At 40.5% G+C, this 19,997-nt stretch overlaps 1 long non-coding RNA gene across 1 annotated transcript; it reads right to left on the bottom strand.

Annotated features, from left to right (window-relative positions):
- Positions 1–18,388: 18,388 nt before the first annotated feature.
- Positions 18,389–19,383, bottom strand: LOC134486678 (uncharacterized). Its single transcript, XR_010066019.1, has 2 exons — positions 19,068–19,383; positions 18,389–18,794 (listed from the first exon to the last, which is right to left on the bottom strand). It is a non-coding gene; the product is annotated as an uncharacterized LOC134486678 (long non-coding RNA).
- Between the last annotated feature and the right edge of the window lie 614 nt (positions 19,384–19,997).

Genomic DNA, 19,997 nt, shown 5'->3' with positions numbered 1-19,997 from the left:
GGCCTTGAGTGGTTGCCGCAAGATTATATGTTCTAGAATGTCTAAGTTATTTATCACCTGGCTCTTTAGAAGTTTAAACCCCTGTTTAAATGAATTTAAGCAGCATACACCTTAGTGTTGACCACCCAGTCAATAATTAAAGATCCTGTGATTGCATTCAGAACTTTCAGATCTTGGTGACCTGTAACTGCAAGCTGTAAAATGGGATACACCCACCTTTTCTCTGACAGACACTGGGGGATCTGTCCTCCCAGAGCCAATGGACATTTCCAGAAAATATCCAGATGTTGCTGTTTAAATATGTAGTGCATACCTCTATTTTGTGGGTATGTGTATGTGTGTGCATGTGTATGCGCACACATAGGCATGCACGCATATGTGTGTCGGTACATATGTATATGCATGCTCAGGCAGGGCAACCTTGAACAAAGCACATCAGGCATTATTCACCTTGGTTTTTTTGAGACAGGGTTTTTCATTGGCTCAGAGCTTACCAATTTAGCTACTCTGGTTGGTTAGGCATCATCCTGTCTCCTTCTCCCCACCACTAGTTTGATTTTATGAAGGACCTAGGTATTAAGTCAGGCCCTCATGCTTATGCTACAAGTACCTTATTGACTGAGCTGTCTCCTAGGCCCTATTGTGCAGCTCTGCAGAATAAAGAGCATCACCTCTGGACACATTCTGCAACTTGGAATTCCTTAGTGCATACGGGCAATACTTCATGTGCTATCTAGAGTACTTGAATGAGAACGTAGACTGACAAAGTCATATGGACTTTTCATGAAAAAAAAAAACAACAAAAAAACAAAACCAAACACAAAACAAACAAATAAACAAAACCCTCAAAACAAAAACAACCAAAGAAACTCCAAGTGTGTCATGGCTGCTTTAGTGGGACCCAGGACAAGTTGCAACCCGATCTGTCCTGAGGTGTCCTGTGAACTCTGCTCTGGCGTTTCAGCAGATGCTCACCGTGAGCGTGAATATCCTTTGTATGGAGGCCCTTGTTAGAGCAAATGGCTTTGTCAGAAGAGAGCGGGTCACAACCTTCTACTTCCAACCAAATGATAAGGGAGTAACAGCCTTTTGCTTAGTTCTGCATCATCCCTTGCCCCTGGCTACCACCCGGAATTCATTCTCAGGTGGGCCTGTTTCGTTTTCTCTGTAACACAGTTTGCCTAGCTCAGGACGTAATGAAGTAACTTAAGGCAATGTGGTGGTCTCAGTGAGAACCACTCCTCATGGTCTCAGGCCTTTGAACACTTGGTGCCCAGTTGCTGGGGCTGTTTCTGTAGATTTAGGTGGTGTGGCCTCACTGGATGACATACATCACTTAGGGCTGGCTTTCAGATTAAATGGCCGACACCATGTGCAGTTTGCTCTTTCTGCTTCCTGGTTATCCTTTGAGGTTGGAGCGCTCAGCTCCTGCTCCTGCTCCTGCTGACATGACTGAGCTTGCTGCTATGTCTCCCTGCCATGATGGGGTCCTCTCTCTCTGGAACTGTCAACCCAAATAAACATTTCTATAAGTTGCTGTGGTCATGGTGTTTCTTTTCTTTTCTTTTTTTTAAACAGATTCATTTTTTAATTTTAATTGGATATTTTATTTATTTACATTTCAAATGTTGTCCCCTTTCCTGGTTTCCCCTCTGCAAACCCCCTATCCCATCTCCCCTTACCCTGCCTCACTGCGTCACCCACCCACCCAATCCTGCCTCACCACCCTAGCATTCCTCTACACTGGGGCCCCAAGCCTTCACAGATCCAAGGACCTCTCCTCCCAATGATGGCAGATAAGGCCCCTTCAGTTCTTTCAGTCCTTCCCCTAACTTCTCCATTGGGGTCCCTGTGATCAGTTCGATGGTTGACTTTGAGAATTCGCATCTGCATTGGTCAGGATCTGGCAGAACCTCCCAGGAGACAGCTGTATCAGGCAAGCACTTCCTGGCATCACCAACAGTGTCTGGGTTTGTGTCTGCATGTGAAAGGATCCCCAGGTAGGGGAGTCTCTGGATGACCTTTCCTTCAGTCTCTGCTCCACTCTTTGTCCCTGTATTTCCTTTAGACAGAAGCAATTTTGGGTTAAAATTTTGGAGATGGGTGGGTGGCCCCTTCCTTCAACCAGGGGGCCATGCCTAACCTCTGGATATGGTCTCTAAAGGTTCTCCCTCCTCTTTGTAGGATATTTCAACTAATGTCATCCCCGTGGGGTCCTGGGAGGCTGTTGCTTTCCTGGCATCTGGGACTTTCTGGTTGCTGCTCCCAGTTTCCCATCCCCCATTGCGTCACACCTCTGTTCAGTCTCCTGACCCTCTGTACATCTCCTCCAACTACTTCCATACCTGATTCTGACCCTGTTTTTCCCCCTCCCTCCTTTGTTCCTCCCAAGTCCCTCCCACCCTCTACTTCCCTTGATTATTTTGTTTCCCCTTCTAAGTAGGACTGAAGCACCCACTCTTTGGCCTTCCTTCCTCTTGAGCTTCCTGTGGTTCATGAGTTATATTGTGGGTATGCCAAGCTCTTTGTCTTTATCAGTGAGTACATACCATGTGTGTTCTTTTGTGACTGAGGTACTTCACTCAGGATGATATTTTCTAGATCCATCCTTTTGCTTAATAATTTCATGAAGTCCTTGTTTTTAATAGCTGAGTGCTATTCCATTGAGGAAATGTACCACATTTTTGGTATCCATTCCCCTGTTGAGGGACATCTGTGTTGTTTCCAATTTCTGATTATTATAAATATGGCTGCTATGAACATAGTGGAGCATGCACCCTTATTACATGTTGGAGCATCTTTTGGATATATGCCCAGGAGTGGCATAGCTGAGTCCTCAGGTAGTACTATGTTCAATTTTCTGAGGAACTGCCAGACTGATTTCCAGAGTGGTTGTACCAGCTTGCAATCCCACTAGAAATGGAGGAATGTTCCTATTTCTCCACATCCTCGCCAGCATCTGCTGTCACCTGAGTTTTTGATTCTAGCCATTCTGACTGATGTGAGGTGGAATCTCAGGGTTGTCTTGATTTGTATTTCCCTGATGACTAATGATGTTGAACATTTCTTTAGGTGCTTCAAGGCCATTTGATATTCTTTAGTTGAGAATTCTTTGTTTAGCCTTGTTCCCAATTTTAAAATAGGGTTATTTGCTTCTCTGGAGTCTAACATCTGGAATTCTTTGTATATATTGGATATTAGTGCTCTATCAGATGTAGGATTGGTAAAGGTCTTTTCCAAATCTGTTGGTTACCTTTTTGTCCTATTAACAGTGTTCTTTGCCTTACAGAAGCTTCGCAATTTTATAAGGCCCCATTAGTCGATTGTTGATCTTAGAGCATAAGCCATTGGTGTTCTGTTCAGGAAAATTTCCCCAGTGCCTATGTGTTCTAGGCACTTCCCTACTTTCTCTTCTACTAGATTCATTATATCTGGTTTTATGTGGAAGTTCTTGATCCACTTGGACTTGAACTTTGTACAGGATGATAAGAGTGGATCATCCTTCCGAAAAAAAAAAAAAAGAAAAAAAAAAGAAAAAAAAAAGAAAAAAAAAAGAGTGGATCATCTTGCATTCTTCTACATGCTGACCACCAGTCGAACCAGCACCATTTGTTGAAAATGCTGTCTTTTTTTTCCACTTGATGGTTTTAGCTTCTTTGCCAAAGATCAAGTGAACATAGGCATGTGTGTTCATTTCTGAATCTTTGATTCTATTCCATTGATCTACCTGTCTTTCTCTGTACCAATACCATTCAGTTTTTATCATTATTGCTGTGTAGTACAGCTTGAGGTTAGGGATGGTGACTCCCCCAGAAGATCTTTAATTGTTGAGAATAGTTTTCATTATCCTGGATTGTATTTTGTTATTCCAAATGAATGTGAGAATTGCTCTTCCTAAATCCAAAATTGAGTTGGAATTTTGATGGGGATTGCACTGAATGTTCAGATTGCTTTTAGCAAGATGGCCATTTTTACTATATTAATCCTGCCAGTCCATGAGCATTGGAGATCTTTCCATCCTCTGAGATCTCCCTCAATTTCCTTCTTCAGAGACTTAAAGTTCTCGTCCTACAGTTTTTCACTTGTTTGGTTGGAGTCATCCCAATATATTTTAAATTATTTGTGACTATCATGAAGATTGTTATCTCCCTAATTTCTTCCTCAGCCCATTTATCCTTTGAGTAGAGGAAGGCTACTGATTTGTTTGAATTAATTTTATATCCAGCCACTGTGCTGAAGTTGTTTGTCAGGTTTAGGAGTTGTCTGCTGGAATTTTTGGAGTCACTTAAGTATATTATCATATCATCTGCAAATAGTGATATTTTGACTTCTTCCTTTCCAGTTTGTATCCCTTTGACCTCCTTTTGTTGTCTAATTACTCTAGTTAGAACTTCAAGTACTATATTGATTAGGTAGGGAGAGAGTGGACAGACTTATCTAGTACCTGATTTTAGGGAAATTGTTTCAAGTTTCTCTTCATTTAGTTTGATGCTGGCTGCTGGTTTGCTGTATATTCCCTTACTATGTTTAGATATGTGCCTTGAATACATGATCTTTCCAAGACTTTTAACATGAAGGGGTATTGAATATTGTCAAATTCTTTTTAGAATCTAATTAAATGATTATATGTTTTTTTTCTTGGAGTTTGTTTATGTGGTGGATTATATTGATGGATTTCTGTATATTGAACCATCCCTGCATTCCTGGGATGAAACCTACTTGATCATGATGGATGATCGTTTTGATATGTTCTTGGATTCAGCTTGCAAGAATTTTATTGAGTATTTTTGCATCGATATTCATAAGGGAAATTGGTCTAAAGGTTTCTTTCTTTCTTGGGTCTTTGTGTGTTTTTGGAATCAGTGTAATTGTGGGTTCATAGAATGAATTGGGTACGATTCCTTCTATTTTTATTTTGTGGAATAGTTTGAAGAGCATTGGTACTAGGTCTTCTTTGAAGGTCTGATAGAATTCTGCACCAAACCCATCTGGTCCTGGGCTTTTTTTGGTTGAGAGACTTTTAATGACTGCTTCTATTTCTTTAGGAGTTATGGGGTTGTTTAGATGTTTTATTTGTTCCTGATTTAACTTTGGTACCTGGTATCTGTTTAGAAAATTGTCCATTTCCTCCAGATTTCCCAGTTTTGTTGAATATAGGCTTTTGTAGTAGGATCCGATGATTTTTTTTTTTAATTTCTTTAGATTCTGTTGTTCTGTCTCCCTTTTCATTTCTGATTTTGTTAATTTGGGTGCTGTCCCTCTCCTCTCTGGTTAATCTGGCTAAGGGTTTATCTATCTTGTTGATTTTCACAAAGAAGCAGCTCCTGGTTTTATTGATTCTTTGTATAGTTCTTTTTGTTTCCACTTGATTGATTTCAACTCTGAGTTTTATTATTCTTGCCATCTACTCCTCCTCTTGGGTGTATTTGCATTTATTTATTTATTTATTTATTTATTTATTTATTATTTTGTTCTAGAGCTTTCAAGTGTGCTGTCAAGCTGCTAGTGTATATTCTCTCCAGTTTCTTTTTGGAGGCACTCAGGGTTATGGGTTTTCCTCTTAGCACTGCTTTCATTGTTCCCCATATGTTTGGGTATGTTGTGCCTTTATTTTCATTAAATTCTAGAAAGTCTTTAATTTCTTTCTTTATTTCTTCCTTGACAAAGCTGTCATTGAGTAGAGTGTTGTTCAGCTTCCATGAGTATGTAGCTTTCTGTCATTTTTGTTGTTATTGAAGACCAGCCTTAGTCCATAGTGATCTGATAGGATACATCAGAAAATTTTAGTCTTCTTGTATCTGTGGAGGCTTATTTTGTGAAGGATATATGGTCAATTTTGGAGAAGGTACCATGAGGTGCTGAGAAGAAGGTATATTCCTTTGTTTTAGGACAAAATGTTCTGTAGATATCTGTTAAATCTGTTTGGTTCATAGCTTCTGTTAGTTTTACTGTGTCTCTGGTTAGTTTCTGTTTCTGTGATTGGTGATAGTGGTATGTTGAAGACTCCCACTATTATTGTGTGAGGTACAATGTGTACTTTGAGCTTTTGTAAAGTTTCTTTTATGAATCTGGGTGCCCTTGAATTTGGAGCATAGATCTTTAGAATTGAGAGTTCTTCTTGGTAGATTTTTCGTTTGATGTATGAAGTGTCTTTCCTTTTTTTTTTTTATAATCTTTGGATGAAGGTTGATTTTATTTGATATTAAATGGCTACTCCAGCTTGTTTCTTGGGACCATTTGCTTGGAAATTTTTTTTCCAGACTTTTACTCTAAGGTAGTGTCTGCCTTTGTTACTGAGGTGTGGTTTCCCGTATGCAGCAAAATGCTGGGGCCTGTTTACATATCCAGTCTGTTAGTCTAAATCTTTTTATTGGGGAATTGAGTCCTTTGATGTTAAGAAATATGAAGGAATGGTGATTGTTGTTTCCTGTTATTTTTGTTGATAGAGTTGGAATTAAGTTTGTGTAGTTCTCTTCTTTTGGGTTTGTTGCAAGAAGATTATTTTCTTGCTTTTTCTAGGGTGTAGTTTCCCTCCTTGTGTTGGACTTTTCCATTTATTATCCTTTGTAGTGCTGGATTTGTGGAAAGATATTGTGTAAATTTGGTTTTGCCATAGAATATCTTGGTTTCTCTACCTATAGTAATTGAAAGCTTGCTGGTTATAGTAGCCTGGGCTGGTGTTTGTGTTCTCTTATGGTCTGTATGACATCTGTCCAGGATCTTCTAGCTTTCACAGTCTCTGCTGAGAAGTCTGGTGTAATTCTGATAGGTCTGTCTTTATATGTTAACTGACCTTTTTTTTTTTTACTGCTTTTAATATTCTTTGTTTTGTGCATTTGGTGTTTTGACTATTATATGACGGAAGGAAATTCTTTTCTGATCCAATTTGTTTGGAGTTCTGTAGGCTTGTTGTTTGTTTATGGGCATCTCTTTCTTTAGGTTAGGGAAGTTTTCTTCTATAATTTTGTTGAAGATATTTACTGGCTTTTTAACTTGGGAATCTTTGCTCTTCTATACCTATTATCCTTTTGTTTGATCTTGTCATTGTTTCCTGGATGATACATATTAGGAACTTTTTGAAGTTTGCATTTTCTTTGACTGTTATGGCAATGTTTTCTATAGCATTTTCTGCCCCTGAGATTCTCTTTTCAATCTATTGTATTCTGTTGGCGATGCTTGTGTCTATAACTCCTGATCTCTTTCCTAGATTTTCTATCTCCAGGGTTGTCTCCCTTTGTGATTTCTTTGTTGTTTCTATTTCCATTTTTAGATCCTGGTTGATTTGGTTCAATTCCTTCACCTGTTTGGTTGTGTTTTCCTATAATTCTTTAAGGGATTTTTGTGTTTCCTCTTCAAGGGCTTCTACTTGTTTACTTGAGTTCTCCTGTATTCTTTAAGGAAGTTATTTATGTCCTTCTTAAAGTCTTTATCATTAGATAGGATGTTTAAATCAGAATTTTGCTTTTCCGGTGTGTTGGGGGTATCCAGGGCTTGTTGTGGTGGGAGAACTGGGCTCTGATGATGCCAAGTAGCTTTGGTTTCTGTTGCATAGGTTCTTGCATTTGCCTCTTGCCATCTGGTTATCTCTGTTGTTAGCTGGTCTTGCTGTCTCTGACTGTGGCTTGTCCTTCTTGTAAGCCTGTATGTCACCACTCTTGGGTGACCATCTCTCTCTGGGCAGGATTTGGGACAGAAACCTGTGGAACATGGTCAGCTCCAGTGGGCCAACTGAAACCTGAAGTACCTTGACCCAGGCTGTTCCTTGGTTCCTGTGTCCTGAGAGCTCTGGGTGCATCCCTCTTGAGCCAGGTATTTGAGCAGAAGTGGTGATTTTACCTTTGCTCTTAGGTGTGTCAGCACTCCTGGGAGACCAGCTGTCTCCTGGTGGGATTTGTGTATGAAGAGTTGTGGCACAGCTCCAGGTGCAGATGGAAACTGGAAGGTAGTCATGATATTTCAATACCACAACAGAAAATTCATTATTACATCCATTGTTTGGGAATCTAAATAAAAATATTTTCTAAATTTTTATTGAGGAACTATAGTCACAGATATTTGCAAGCTTTCAGCCTGCGTGTATTTTTAAAACTTGAAAATATTCAAGCCTTTGGAGGGAAACAGTCACATTTCACATTAATTGCCTATATCAACCAAATGTATCCAAATCTAGTCTCCTATTACTGGTGTTTAGAAGTTTCATTCCAACTATGGCTGCCAATTCACTTTAAAGCTCTTTTACTTTCCAATAATCTACTACTTCCCAATAACTCACCCAACACCTTAATGTTCTAATGGTTATTAAACTTTAATACAACTTGGCCACTGTGATTTTTGTCAGTGTGTAAATCACATTGGAGCTGCATATTTGCTAGAAGAGTTAACAAGTTTATCAGGTCCCTCCTAAGAAGTAAATAGAAGACTACTAATTCATGAGACTGGAGTCTCTCATTCAGTGATGTAGGCAAGTGTTACTAACTCTTCCCAAGTCCAGTCTGTATCTGTAACCTCAGGACATGCTCCCTCCCTTTCTTCTCTTCTTGTGAATACTCTTTGGACTGCTTGTAGGAGAGTTCCTTGGCCACCCTTTCTTGCTAACTATTTTGGCACTTCCAGACTCCAAGACACTTGATACTTGGTGATAAAGGATGTGCTCCGTGTCTCTAGCATCCAGAAGAGCAGCTTCCAGCTCATGTGGAGATGCTGAGCACTGAGGATGGTCACGATCATGAAGACCTGGTATTTTATTTAATTTCATTTGTAGTGGTTAAACTTGAAACATTCACTTCTCTTCATATTACATAGCACAGACCTTTATGGTCTCTTTCTAATTAGAATCTGTAATTTTAAAAAAAAAACTAGATCCTGAGTTCTAAAAGCACAGGGACCACATTTTGACTATTCTGTGCATTCATATATTGACCACATCCAACATCATCTCTGGCACACAGTAGGTATACACTTAAAGATTGTCCTATAGCTTAGCTCATGCTATGGTGTTCCGTACAGTTAGTGTGGTCTTCCCACCACAGTTAACCCAGCCTAGAGGTTCCTTCTGAGACAGGCTCCAATCTCTGCTTCCTAGCTGACTGTAGAGCTCATCCAGTTGATAATATCAATCATTATGATGACCAAATAAAAACTACACAACCCAGACAAATGGACTCTAGATTAATACTCCGATGGTGTGTAGGAGAGGAATTTTAAGAAATATTTGAAACATTCGGCAATAAATTTTATATATCAGAATCTTAACATAAATATGGTAGATTTCTGTCCATTATTTTCCTCAGGTATACTAGGGAGAATCAACCAACAGAAAGTGTCTCTGGGTTTGACAATTAACTTATGCTAACCAGTTACTAATATTTTCAAACTAATATTATATTTTTTGTTCCATCTGGAATAAAGGGAAGGATGTGTGTCACACTATTTTTGACTAAAAGGTATCCAGGTTCAGGGCATTTGTGAATGATGTGTGGAGAGCTACTGTCCATTATGGTAATCATAGTTGAAAACATGACACTGTATATTAGAAATATACTACAAGGTATATCTCAGGCATTTCTTCATGAAAAGTGTTTAAGCAAGGCAGTAGAATAATAGTTGGCTTGATTGTGATAATTATCTCACAGAGTATACATAGATCAAATTTATCACTATGTTTCTTAAATGTGATTTGATTTTTCAGTTACACTTTAATAAAGTTGAAAAGATAAAATACACAATGCAAGATATGGTTGAATATTGAATTAGTTCCAAAAAATGATTTGAGTCACTGAAATTATCTACATTATAAATTCCAATCCTTCATATCCCATAATATTCAGCCACGACACCAGGTACAATAAAATGGTCAAATTTGCAATCCCAGCCAAGCTAGTGAAACCTATAAGGTTAAAAATTTAGGGTAGCCATAACTTTCATTCTCAGAATTCATAGGTACAGGTACTGGGTGAATTACGTGTTTCACTCATAAGTAATATTTTACTTGGTTTGTGTGCATGCATGTTTATATGACTGTGGGTACACATGTGTGTGCATGTATGGGGAAAACCTTGGGCATTGTTCTTCAGGCACTGTCCATCCTTTTGAGATACATTCTCTTAATAGCCTAGAATGTACCAAGTAAGTCAGGTTGGCTAGCTAGTGAGCTCCAGGTTTTCACCCGTCTCCACCTCCTCACTGATGGGATTTCAAGCATCATTCCCATGCCTGGTTTCCTTTACTGACTGAGCTCTCCCATTCATGTAGGTGGTATTTTGAGATTCACTGCATAGATGAGGATTTTTGAGACAGAATACAGAAGTGCACAGTCTTCTGAGTGGAAGAGGCAAATTTTTAAACACATGTTTCTGTGATTACCAATGACACCTTTCCTTTATTTCTATACTATTATGAATAATTAGATATTTTCATGCCCAGAATGCCTTGCTCTATCTTAATAAAAGGACAGTTTTGGGGCCTTGTATTTTCCGATTGCCTTCATAAAGTAAACATACTTTTAAAACACCCTAGGTTGTATTCATTAGACTTACTCCCTCCCTCCCTCCCTCCTTCCCTCCCTCCTGCCCTTCCTCCCTTCTTTTAAAAATTGTTTCATGAGATGTTCTTCTTTGTAGCACAGGCTGGTCTTGAACTTGTAATCTTCCCACTTCAGCCTCCCATGTGGCAGGATTGCATGACCACAGCTAGTGTCTCCTCCACCTTTAAGATGGTTCCCTTGAATGGCAAAGCCTTCTCTGCTAAACAAATAAAGCAGCATCTGTACTCTGGCTTTGTCTACTAGATACGCTTTCCATTGACCTAATGAATAAATCCCCTACTCTATTTGCTCAAACCTTCAAATCCTACAATGGGGGGTGGGGGCAAGCAAACAACAAGCAAATGGCGGGAGGGAAGAAAAACAAGCGAACACTTCAGATTGCTTTCTGTTCTTGGGCTGCTGATTTTAATTAATGACAGGCATTTGTTTAAAGTGATGCTTACAGGGAACATCTCCAAGTTGATAAGAAGTTTCTGAATGTATCAAACTGTGGGAGTTGGAGATGCTAAGGATAGAAAATAAAAGCACAGGGGCTTGCTTTCAATTGCATGTATATTTTGATGGCACACACAGAGCCACACCTACCTACCTTTGTGATTTAGGCAATTCTATAAAACAGCTCCAATTATTTTGTAGAAGTTACCTTGTGGGGTGGGGGAGGGGTGCATCTCTCTGGTCGATCATTTTGCTTTACTTGAAAACTTCTGTTGACAAGATATGTTGATGCTCTCAGAATTCTCCCCCAGTCCAAGATTAACTTTCAATATTCTCAGATGTAATTTTTTTTAAACCTACACCCAAGCAAAATAACATTCTAGATATCATGGAAAATTCTCTTTTTCCCTCTGCAAATATTATGCTGAAATCTGTCATTCAGTCTATGTCCCAAATCAACAAATGGTAAATATTTCAATATAGTTGTCTGGTATATTTTGGTACCTTCCTCTCTAAATTCCCTTTAAAGGAAGACTGTGTCCTTCACTTAACTAGAGATGTCTGCAAAGCAACTAAAAGCAGTTGGAGGAGATAAATTAAAGGTGTCTTTGCTCTCCTCTCTTGTCGGCTACAAGGACCTTTGTACTTACAATGCAGCTATGGAGAAATATCTTTGCGTTCCATCAATAATACATTGAGATTCCGTTTATTTCGTTTTATGTTGTTTTTACTTCTGCTAGGCAAACAAGACTTTCCCAGCTCTCTCATTCTAATCAAACTGTAGAATGCTAATAAAACAAATCCAAACTAATAAAGCCCATTTCCTTTATATTAATCCTGTTAAAGGTATCAGGGACTCATATCCCTGGCTATAAATAGTGCAATCAGACAAGAGGTCGGAAGATGAAATATGGATACAGAGAATATTAACATACAGAGTATTAAGACCGAAGCATAATGACAAAGGCTGAATTGAATTGGATGATTATTTAAAAGGCACGTGTTGGGTGGAGGCCGGACTCCACAGGGAACATTGCATACTCCTGAACCCCAATGACCTCCACACAAGCTCATTCTCAGCCTGAGGTGTAAGGGGGCAGTTCTTGAGTTTTATTTTTACATTGATCAGATTGTTTTGCAAAAGGTTAAAGACTGCAAACCACAAATCTGGTAATTGTTTTCCTCAATGCTTAGGAAGACTGACTGTAACTACTCTAAAGACTCTTTTTCCCAACGAAGAATTTCCTCTAAAATCTAGTTTATTTTAATTATAGCACTCAGGGTGTGATTTCTGTTTATAATTTCTCCGGATGAATCTGCTCCGGCTGGGTTTGGGTCAGAGCTATTTCTAGGAAATGCCTGCTACTTTCTCTCAAACTAAAACTTCTTCGTGCTTTTCTTTCTTTTCTTCTTTGGCCTGATGCCGGATTGCTGCTTGAATACAAGAACAGGTGATCCATGTGCACTACGCCGATAACCGGGCGTGTGGGTGGGATAGGATGCAGCCGGCTTTCAAGGAGGTGGTAAGCATGGGAAAGTGGTGAATGTTTTCATTGCTTATTAAAGATAAGGTGTCAGTAAAGATTCTTCAGCACCAAGCTTGCCTTTAGCAAGTTAACCAAGGAAATGAAAACAAAGATAACTGTCTGAGAATAAAGAGGTAGACAGTGGATTCCTGAGCAAGAAAATATTTTACTAGGACCTCAAAGGAAGCCTTCAACCCAGGAGACTCTGTCTCCCATAATGCAGGCTTCTTGACCCTATGCTGTAGTTTGGTTGTGGAATATCCCCCAAAGCCCATGGGATAAAGGCATGGTCCTCAACCTGTAGGGCTACTAGAGGTAGTGGGAACTCTAAGTCCAGTAGTTCTCAACTTTCCCAAATGCTGCAACCCTTCAATACAGTTCCTCATGTTTGAGTGACTCCCAACCATACAGTTCTTTTGTTGCTACTTCATAACTGTAATTTTGCTGCCGTTATGAAGCATAATGTAACTATCTGATACACAGGATATCTGATGTATGACCCCCGTGGGTTGAGAAACACCGGTCTAGAAGGTAGTCTAGAAGGTATCAAGGGTTTGTCGTTGAACTCTAGCCTCTTCCTCTTCTCTTTTGCTAACAAGCCATGAAGAGTGGAGGCGAATTCTGCTCATGTGTCTGCCATCAAGTGACATTATGAAATCTAGCCACTTGCCCAAAGTAATAAAGCTCCTGATTAGGACACAGACTGTGAGTTAACGGGAGCTTTTTATCTCTCCACACGGCTTATCTCAGGTATCTGTTACAGTTGTAGAAAGCTGACTCACAGCTGCTCAGTCCATTTCAATTCCTTCCCCCAGCAAGAGAGCTTGATCTGACATGCAATCTAGACAGAAGGCAGGAATGTAGAGAAAACAGTTATTTTCTCATGGAGAAATTAATTTTCTTTTGTTCCCAGTTCCAGACTCTTAGGAAAGGGAATCTGATGCAAAGAAAATTTGGGAGATTCCCATCCCTTCAAAATTAAAGTACCTGGTGACTTGGGACCGAGACCTCATCCTCACTGCAAGATGCTAACAGGGGTAGATTAGGGTGGCTGTTCTGGGCATTTGTTGATATTAGGCAGATGGCCTGTGCTCCCATGCTATTGTGATAATGAACAAATGCAAACACCAGAGAAGCGCAGACATGGGCCTCCTGTTGGCACTTGGGCACACACAGTTGTCTGAGGCTCAGAAGTGACCCACTGGCCATCTTCACATGCTTTTCACCAAATAGCCAGAAGTAGTTCACAGTTCTTCAGACCAGGTGAGACCAGTCAGGATGGCATCTCCCATTTTGATATGCCATTAGATCAGGCTTACATTTTGGAACTGTGTGAGATTCCAACTTGGTTTCCAACCAACCGCAAAGGTGCTATATGACATGAGATTCTCTGAAGACTTGTGACCATGTAGGTAGGCTGGATGAGAGAACTTCGGTGTTATCAACTCAAGTTTATTTTTCAATTCAAGGGGATCCTGTAATAGAAAGTTTCCCATATGTTATACCAATGTGTCTAGATCAAGAAATCAAATACGAATTATAAAAAGTAAGATTTGGATCAAAGAGTTCACATTGTCTTCTCGACACCAGGCTTTGGTCCTGATTAAAGCTATCTTTCTAAAAGATCAAGGATGAAACCAAAGGCTTTTAGACCATCCTATCAAAATTTCATAAACGTATTAATTCTACATGTAGATTACTGCAGCTCTCAGACCTCATCAGGGAAGTTTCTTTGTACAATGGATAGATGGTGGTTAATGCTGAAGCTCAGAGCTAGGCAAGTTGCAGAGAATAAGTGTCTGTGGGCCAGGCATCTATACCTCACCCCTTCCCAAGCTTAGGGACCATTGTGGAAGAGGGGGCAGAAAGATGCTAGGAGCTGGAGGTCAGGAAGAACTACAGAGAACTAATAACTTCTCAAGACAACAGGATGCTACTACACTCATGAACTGAGTACAGTTGTGGTCAAGACCAAAGCAGTCCACATTCTAGCATGGATAGGCAAGGGGTCATGATCTCTACCACTAATATAGGAGCTATGAACAGTTGATGGCTCTTGGGAGAGGAAGAAGAGTCAATTTTCTTTAAAGGTGTGGTTCTTGGCAGGTTGACCAGGCCTGAGTAGATGACCCAACACCCAGAAGTATATGAACTGCACAAATTGAACTCTATTGGGTTACTGAGTGAAAAAAATGTTTTTAAAATGGACATGTGGTCAGGTGAGGATAGAAAAGTTGGGGGAGAGCTGGGAGTATGTAGGAGCCGGGATAAATACGATCAAAATACATTGTATATAATTTTCAAAGAAGTCATAAAAATATTTTTTAAATTCACGAACCTGTACTAACAAGAACCAACCACAGTTTTACACTACAGGATACCTTATGTTGTGATGACTCTCTTCCCTCACCAAAAAAAAGCCACAGCAACTTTCACGGGTACAGAGTAGTGACAGTGTTGGCAGAGTCCTGAGGTGCCACTGATGCACCACTCCGGTTCCAGTAAATGGTACCTTGGCATGGGCTCACACTTTCCAATCCAGACAGTAAGGACGGCGAGGAAATAGAATAACTCAGAAGGTCAGCCCGTCATTCACCAAAACTCAAAAGCACATTTTGCGTCTGTGCACACACATGTCCCACCTTAGGTTTATTAGATTTTGTAATTGCTTTTTTTTTTCTTTTTTGGTCATTCATCATTTAGTGTCACTATTGGATTGTTGTCTGTCTTCCCATAGAACGATGAGTTACCTGAGGACAAGACGTCCTACATCCTGATGTTTAGAACATCTGGAATCGAAACCCTAACACAGTGCCCAACAGAGATTGAAAGCACGGGAGGCTGACTGTTGGGTGTGACAGTCGCCATGTCACCAAGGCTTCTCGGATCTCAGGTAAGCCATGTCACCTGTGTGCTAAGTATCTGGCTGGTAAACGAGAGATACTATTCTGCATTGGGAAGAAGTGACACAAAGAGCTACACCAACAGCCCTAAGATGGCTCAGATTTGACTGCTCTTCTGCTGGACCTGGATTCAATTCCCAGCACCTACATGGTGGCTCACAACTGTCTGTAACTTCAGTCCTGGGATCTGATGCCCTCTTCTTGACTCCTCAGACATCAGGCACAAAAGTGGGGTACATGCAGACAACACACCCATACACAGGAGGAAGGCTAGGAAGAGGAGGAAAAAGAGGAAAGAGGAAGAGGAGGAGAGGGGATGGGATAGCTCTGGTTTACAGTAAGTGAATGCTTGTCAAATAAGAATATACTCTCGGGTTGGGGATTTAGCTCAGTGGTAGAGCGCTTGCCTAGGAAGTGCAAGGCCCTGGATTCGGTCCCCAGCTCCAAAAAAAAGAACCAAAAAAAAAAAAAAAAGAAAAAAAGAATATACTCTCATGTGTTTGCTGTACAGATATTGAACAAATTAGGGAGAGAAGCATTTATCATTTTATACTATCGGAGGCTTAGTTAAACAACTTTAAATTTTATGACCAAACCTCCGTCAATTATTTCTTCCCAGCATATTACTTTTGAAATTATTGAAATTTCACTGGACCCTTCACTACAAAGTGTTGTGGGAAAACAGTCATCAACCCAAACCAGGTGGACCTTACTCTTCCGCTTGTTCCCTGTACCGGCTAATCTTTGTATCACCTTGGCTGTACGTAGAACCAACCAGGGATATACCTCTGAGCATGATTTTTGGTAATATTTCCAGAGAAGTTTAATGGAGAAGAAAAGACCCTAATCCTGGAGTAAATCTGAAGGCCTGAGCTTGTATTTCTTTGTGTTTTCTGAGGGAAGATGTGCAGTCTCAGACACTCCTACCGCTGTGCCTCCCTGCTCAGCAGCACTTTCAAACCACGAGCCATAAGAGGCCGTTCTTCTTAAGGTGGTTATTGCTAGGTATTTTGTCACAGCAACCGGAAAAGTCACAGACATTTCCTAAATGTGGGCAGACCCTCTACTGAATGAAAAAAAAATTAGGATATTTTTCAATTACTAATTCTTTTCAGACATGAGAAAAATTATAGTGTCTAATTTTAGTTTCATCATAAAAGGATTATATGCTCATCACAGAACATAACTTTTTAAAAAATGTTGTCAGAGACACTAAACAAACCACGCAGCTATACTATACTGACTAAATCCCAGCTTCATAAAGGGTTGTTGATATATTATATAAGGATAAAAAAGTGCACATATAAATCAATATTATAGTAAATGTTTCATTCTAGTACATTCTTCACTTAACCCTATATAACCACTCATAGGAATCTTTAAATAAAAAGCCTTAAAATTGTATATTTTCTATCACATGGGAAAATGTTTTACAATTCTAAGATCTATGAACGGGTAGGATAGCGTGGTTATGAGCTTCTTTCTGAGATAACGATGGTATAATTAGCGTTCTCGGAAGATGACAAACTGCTCTTCCTGAAAATGCCAAGGAAGAGAAAGAAAAAAAAAATCCCTACTAAAGAGAAGTCCTGGCTTTCACACAACTCTCCATGTTTAAGGAAATGGCTTTCTGGTCACGCATGGCCATTGAGTTTGGTAATCTTTCAGCCTCTGTGCATTTGTGAACTGTGTGCAGCTATGTTTTCTTCCAAGATGGTGATTCCAAAATGCTGACCCTAAGGTCACAGTGAGAGGGCACCATCTCTGTCCAGGGAATGCAAGCTAAGTGACTACTCCCACCTGCGCTGTCTGAGACAACCTTTAGAGTTGAATCCACTGGGCAAGGACCCAGAGATCAGTAATTTGGAGATGAAGGTATTGGAACAATGCTAAGAGCTGTTCAAAGAATTAAAGATGCTTAATAACCAGGAGATTTGACCTGTTAGTTTAATGAACACTTACAAATTAATTCTTGCTTTCGTAGAGTGTCAAGATTTTAGTAAGATCCAGAAGTACCGAAAGTTTACCCAAGGGTTCACTGGAATAAAATCCAAATTCCTTATCCAAATTTACCAAGTCTTCCTGGCTGCCTCTCCCACATCTCTGTGATCAGTTATCACCACTGTCCTTACACAGGGCTCTGTCTGAGGCACACCTCCGTCTCCTTAAAACCTTCAGCTTTAGGTAGGTCCTTTCCGCTGCCAAGTAAGCTCGCTGAGCCTGCCTGGCCAACACCATCTGCCACTCACTCCTTCTCTAAGTCCCAGCCTTACTCTATTTGCCTGCCTCAAATCCTGAGTAAAATGGAATCGATGAGGACAGAGGTCAGCGTGCTCCTATTGCTGTCTATGGTCATTGACCATCCCTTCCGTTACATCCTCTGCCTCCTTGTCTGCTAGCACAGCCATATTTCCCCTGAGGTTGGAAGGGTCAGAGGACTGCCAAGGAGAAAGTGGAAGAACCGAGAAAGGGTGGAGCTGTAGGTACGCTCTTGCAGAGAGTGGTGGCAACCAGGGGCAGTAGTGTTTGCCTATAATCCCAACACTCATATATTCTTGCTATGTAGTGCAATGTGGCTGCAAACTTGCATTACTACTGCCTTAGCCTCTTGAGCATTGGGAATATATACATATATATATATGCTATACATATATACTTATACATATATATGATGCATATGCATTCATATACAGATATGTTTATAAAGTATATTATTTGATATATAGGTGAATGCATATAGTGTGTATGCATATGTATATAGAGATATAAACACACACACATACATATATATATGTATCCACTATGTATGCACATAAACATACATACATTGAATCAGGTCAGTCTTCCTTGAAGAACAAGTTCACAGTAGTAAGAACGACATCTCTGCTCAAGGAAAACTGCTGGATAATTGACACTTGTCAAATTTATCTGTGGGACATTTTAGAGATGAGTCTACAAAATAGACAATGTGGAAGCAGTTAGACTCTAGGAAAAATATTATTTTAATCAAAGCCACTTAAACAGGTCAATCATAAATTCTACTGTAACATGTATTTGGCAAAACCAGGGTTTGCTCTTGCGTGGAATCCCTGTAGTGTCCATGTCACCACAGCTTCAGCACAGAGAGGGAAATTTGGCCAACGCGGATCTTCGGAAGACTCTAGTGTGTCAGTCCGGCTTTCTTCTGTACCATACCCACAGGTTCTGCTTCTACGTTTGTCTCCTCTGCACTCCTCAGGCAACTTTCTCATCCTTACTCCTCCTGTGACATGGCATGGGATATGGGTCTGTCTGTCTTGAGTTTCGGGAACACTCCAGGGCTGGTCGCTATGTCTCAAGCCTGTCCATGGGCACAGGGTTGTGGGTGGGGAGTAGGAGTTCAGGGCCCTAGGAGAACAGAATCTCTCATTTGATCTGGGGAGTAGCCTGTGGCCACTGTGTGGTGGTGGTGATGATAAAACCAAGGAAGAGAACGTGCCTGAGAGAGGCAGCTGCGAAGAGGAAGGGCAGAGGGACAGGAGGCTGAAGAAACAACCCACACAGCTGCGGAGGTTTTTGAAGTCAGCCAACGGACTCCTGCGGCTTAAGCCATTCAGGGTTGGCCCTCATTTGCTGCTGCCACGTCTTCACAAATAATATCAGCTAACACACAGAGCTTACCCTGGAAAGTCTCATTTATACCAACAAGTCTAATCCCCCAAGAACACCGAAGCAGAAGATGTCCTACACGCCAAAGTCTGCGGTCCTCCACAACGGTCCATACGTGGTGCAAACGTAAACAGCCTCATTTTGGAACTGCTGACCTCAACTGCTAACTCTAGCTCAGTAGCCTAAATGAGCACAGGCAGGCTCAGCTCAAGAATGGTTGAGGTTTTCGGGTTTCTATTTCAATACTATGTAACCTTCTTTTGGACAGAACACATTGTATTCTTTAAACCCCAGAGTCTAGCCTGTGCTTGCTCCCTCACAGTCTACCCTGAAGTCACATTGAAACTGAAGGCAGGATTCTTTGAAAGGAAGAGAATAATGGTTTGCCTATAGGATTAAAAAAAAAAAAAGATCAAGAGCAACGAGACCCGAAAAATGCATTTGCCTAGGCTTGTCTCCACAATATTACCAGAGGACAAGCGCATATAGGACCGCACAGTGAATTACAGCCCACTCAGCTTCCCCCTCTCTTTTCTAGCAGCCGTTAGGCTTGCTGCTTAAGCCACACGGGAGATTGATTTTCTGAAGTCTCTTTGGGGTGCCGGACCTTCAGCCTCTGCACTTGACGAATGTACGTGTCTCTCTGGCCCTTTGGAGATTCTAAGCATGAGTTTTCTGCCCTTTCCCTGGCAATCCTCTCCAGCCCCCATCTTCCCTCAAATGTCCGTTCTGATGGACAAGCCCAGCTTCGTCCAATTAGTCCACTTTAAGTAGCTTACCCTGTACTTTATTAAAAGAAAAATCCACACTGGGTTGACAAGATTAGAGGAAAATATAAAAATAAATTACTGTATTAAAATTAATTAAATGAAAAGCTGTATCTAATACCAGGAAATGATAAACTTCACAGGAGAAGTGAAGCCCTTAGTTCAACAAATGATT

This window comes from Rattus norvegicus, chromosome 4 (assembly GCF_036323735.1).
Source record: "Rattus norvegicus strain BN/NHsdMcwi chromosome 4, GRCr8, whole genome shotgun sequence".
Taxonomy (NCBI): domain Eukaryota; kingdom Metazoa; phylum Chordata; class Mammalia; order Rodentia; family Muridae; genus Rattus; species Rattus norvegicus.
This window is presented reverse-complemented; position numbering and strand designations above follow the sequence as displayed.